We start from the raw sequence: 4,893 nt of genomic DNA on the forward strand, positions 1-4,893 counted from the left end.
TAATCATCCATCCTGTGTATTTAAGTATTTTCTCTATCATGTATTAATGTCAAAATTTGTATGTTGAGATAAATATGGATGTAAAAGTCATTTTCAAAGAGAGCAAGAGAGAGGGTGAAAGTAAATGAGGTAGTGAGGAGAAAATAGTGGAGCAATTTGTGGTTGGCACGTGAAAACCAATTTTACAGATTTTTACAGACAGTTACTCCATAGCCCCAGTGAACCCTAAATAGCAGTAAGTTTTTGTGTTCAACCTCCATTTAATAAGCCAATGTATTTTCCTATGTTTTGAAATATAATCTAAAGCATGGTTTTTGCGATATGGTTTTAAACCTTCATAAGTAAATTTATCGCAACTTTTTTGGTTTTACTTTATTTTGTTGTGCATTAAATTTCAATTTCAATTAAATCTGTGTGTAATTGCGATATCCTTGCTACAATTGAAATTGACTTTGCGGCAACCAATTTCTAAACCAGACTCCTCTCCTCTTCCCTTGTGAAAATTTTCTAACATTTTCACATACAATTTCTCCTAATTCTCTCTCTAGGCAATCGAGCTACGAATTCTTCACAAGAAAACTTTCAAATAATGAATGGTGCAGAAGTGGCTCTGAACAGAGAAACAGTGCAAAATATTTAAAATGTAGACAAATGTCATGTTTAATAGTGGAAAGATGTCAAAAGGTAAACCAAAGCTTGGCCCGATCATTTAAAAAAATAAAACACCTTCCGTATAAATATAAAATAAATATTTTATCATTTTAAATTATCAATATTCCTTTAAAAATATAGTTTATTTTAAGCGTTACTTTTTAAGATTTTTTTGTAAAGCTTCTTCCACCGATTTTGTTTAAATTTTAAAATATTTACTAAAATTATAATTTTAGATATCACAGTTTTATAGTTTGAAATGTTTTTATTAAAATTTAAAATATTTATTACCATTATAAAATAAGTTTTTATAATTTTATATTTTAAAATTAATTTAAAAAATTAATTAATTTACATATTTAATAATATAATTTAAATAACATAAATGTAGGATAATAATTATATAACCCGACTCTATAATAATTATTTAAAAAATAAAATAATTTAAAATTTTTAAACTGGACCCTAAAATATATATAAAGAAGCACTTTTTAAATGTTTTAAAGTAAAATAAAGTTAAGAACAGGGGTGTTTGGACATATTATGGGGATTTATATGCACTGGAATAGGTGGGAGGATGGATTTTGATATTAATTGTCTCTTTGGTGCATTTTGAGTTTTAAATATAATAAAAATGTTAAAATATGATGTTATATTTAATTGGATATTTGAAATTGTTATGCTAGATTAAAAAAAAATGATTTCAATTTTTCAGTACATTTTATTGTGAAAATAAAATGAAAAAATTAATGCAAATTGTAATAAAATTATAGGCTAATAATGTTAATACTATATAATATTTGTGTAATTATTATTATTATTATTATGCAATTTTAAAGTCATGATCAAGTGAGACACCACATTAGTGTATGAGATTTCTTTGTGATTTGAATGTTAAGTTTACAAAAGCATATATAATCTATCTCCTTTAGTTTTGAACTTGTGACGTTTTAGGAGGAAACACATGCACTTAACCATTAGGCCAACTCAATTTGTCTATGTGTGTCTTTTTCTTCTTCCCTCTCTCTCCCCTTGGAATCTATATCTATATTTCCCTCTATCTCTCCTTCTTTGCCTCTTTACCTAAACCCACAAACATACACATACTCTCTCTCACCATATCTATCTATCTCTCCCTCCCTCCTCCTCTCTATCCCTCTCTTCTTCACTCTCTCCCCCATCCATCAATATGTATATCTCCCTCCATCTCTCCTTTGTCTCTCTATCTCAACCCCCAAACATATACACTCTCTCACCCTCCCTCTTCCTCTACTCCTCTCCCTCTTCCCCTTTTCTCTCTCTCTCTCTTCTACTTCTCTCCCTCTCTCTCCCATCTCTCTCTTCCCTCCCACTCTTCTCTTTTCCTAAATTCCTAACTCTCTGTCCATATCTCCCTTGTAACTCCCTCTCTCTTCACCTTTCTCTCTCTATATGTCTTTCTTCTTCCCTCCCTCTCTCTCCCCCAAAAACTCCATCTCTTTCTCCCTCCCTCTCTCCTCCTCTCTCTCAAGTACTCTCTCTCTTACTTCATCTCTCTCCCTTTCTCCCCCACCTCCCTTTGTCTATCCCCTTTGTCACTCTCTCTCACACTCTCTATCTCACTTCCCTCCAAATCTATAAATATCTCCTCCCCTATCTCCTTCTCTCTCCCCCCTCGTTTGAATGCAGTCACTAACAATGTTGAATGACAGAAAATTGGAGTAATAAGAATGCACTCAAGTATAATTAGTTTACGGTTTCAAAAATAAAATAAATAGTATTTTATTTATGTTTAAATCATTGTAACACAAAAAACAATGCACATCGTCAATAATGTTTTTGTTCTTGCAATGAAATCCATGAATCTAGTGCAAGAAATCAAATAGGACTAGAGATCAACATCTGCACTAAAATCAGTGCATCTAGTGCAAGCAATCAGATAGGATTAGAAATCTACATCTATACTAAAATCAATGCATCTAGTGCATGTAATCAAATACACTTAGAAATCAACATATACATTGAAATAAATGCATCTAGTGCAGGGAATCAAATAGGATTAGAAATCAACAACTACATTGAAATCAATGCATCTAGTGCAATCAATCAAATAGAATAAGGAATCAACATGTACATTGAAATCAATACAACTATTTCAGTGAAAAGCCAAAATATTAATGGCTTTCTAAATCCAACTTCTTTTACCTTTTCTGAAAGCCTTACTTCCTCTTCCTCTATGGTTAATAATGTTCAATATTTTTATAATACTATATAATATATGTAATTTTCTTTATGTGTCTCTTTATTCTTCCAACTCTCTCCCTCTACCTTTTTGTCTATCTCCCTTCCTCTCTCCTACTCTCTCCCACTTTATCTCTCCCCCATCTATCTCTCTTTCTTCCCTCCAATTTGGTCACTATCTCCCTTTCTCTCCCCTTCTCTCTCCCCCTCTCTCCCTCCTCCATATTTCTCTCTATCTCTCTCTCTTCCCCTTCTATCCCTCTTTCTCCTTCTCTTCTCTCTCTCTTTCATCCTCTCCTCTCTCCCTCATTCTCTCTCCATCTCTCCATTGTCACTTCCTCTTTGTCTCCACCTCCATCTCTCTATGTCTTTGTTCTTCCCTCCTTCTCTTCCCCATCCAACTTCATCTCTCCCTCTCTCTCTCTCCCCATCCAACTCCATCTATCTCTCCCTCCCTAGCCAACTCCCATCTCTCTCTCCCTACCTCTCTCCTTCTCTCTCCCCCCTCCTCTCTCTTCCTTTCTCTCCCTCTCTCTCCCACTTCCCCATCACTCACTCTCTCTCTCACTGCCCTCTGACTCTTTGACTATCTTCCTCCCTCTCTCATTCTCTCTTCCTCTCTCCCCCGCTATATGATTAAGAATTATGAGTCTGAATAATCAATATTATATATAAGGCTTATAATAATACATATAATAGAGATGTTCATTATTATAATATATTGGAATAATAATAATCAACATTATTTATTATGATACAGTAAAAATAATATATAAAAAAATAACATGTTAAAGAAATGATACTATTTTAACTTTACATTATAGACCTATTATTTACATTGTACATTTTATATCTTACATTACATTACATTTTACATTTATAAAGTTTCACTTACATTACAACCATTTTAATCGAAAACTTCCTTTTTCTAGTACATTTTGTGACTCAACAAATATCTTCTATCAAAAAACTAGGTTTAGTATCACGGACTTTAAAAAACTAAATTCAGTATCATGGACTTTAAAAAAATAATAAAATTTATATCAAAATGCACTTGTATTTTTTTTTACATTTACACATTGTTGGTCTCTGAACTAGGTTTAGTATCATGAATTTAAAAAATAATAATAATAAAATTTATATCCAAGTTTCACTTGTTTTTGTTATATTTACACATGGTAGGTAGAGACGTTCATTCTTTTAGTTACGTTTACCCAATACACTGAGAGATATTCAAATAAATTCCTTTTTCTAGTACATTTTGTGACTCAACAAATATCTTCTATCAAAAAACTAGGTTTAGTATCATGGACTTTAAAAAACTAAGTTTAGTATGATAGGCTTTAAAAAATAATAAAATTTATATTAAGATGCACTTTTTAATGAAATTTATATCAAGATGCACTTGTTTTTTTGGGGTACTTTTACACATTGTAAGTCTCTGAACTAGGTTTAGTATCATGGATTTAAAAAAAGATAATGAAATTTATATCAAGTTTCACTTGTTTTTGTTATATTTACACATTGTAGGTAGAGACGTTCACTCTTTTAGTTACGTTTACCCAATATACTGAGAGATATTCAAATAAATGCTCTAGCAACTTAAATCCAATGGCCTTCTTCATGTTTATGTTGTGTGTTTTTAGTTAATCATGGCGTTTTGTTCTGAACTTTCTTTTTAATCAATAGTGGAAAATGTGAAATTGATTTGTCTGATTTGTGCAATTAATTTTTATATTTATACCTATCATGATATTTTGTTTGAGAGAAATTATGTTAATAACTATTTTTTATTTTTTATTTATATTAAATATTTATAAATATTTAAATGACTACAACATCGTTATCATATTAGATTATAAATCTATAATGAAAATTATATCCCTAATATTCACTTAATAAATATTAATAATTAAAATAAATTTTAAAAGCATTATTTTAAAATAAATACATTTCAATATAATTATTATAAATATTTAAAATCAAATATCTTTCCACCCTGCCGGTTATGAGTCGTTATTC

Source organism: Pinus tabuliformis, chromosome 3_1 (assembly GCF_031772625.1).
Source record: "Pinus tabuliformis cultivar Carrire ecotype Pingquan chromosome 3_1, CPIR1, whole genome shotgun sequence".
Classification (NCBI taxonomy): domain Eukaryota; kingdom Viridiplantae; phylum Streptophyta; class Pinopsida; order Pinales; family Pinaceae; genus Pinus; species Pinus tabuliformis.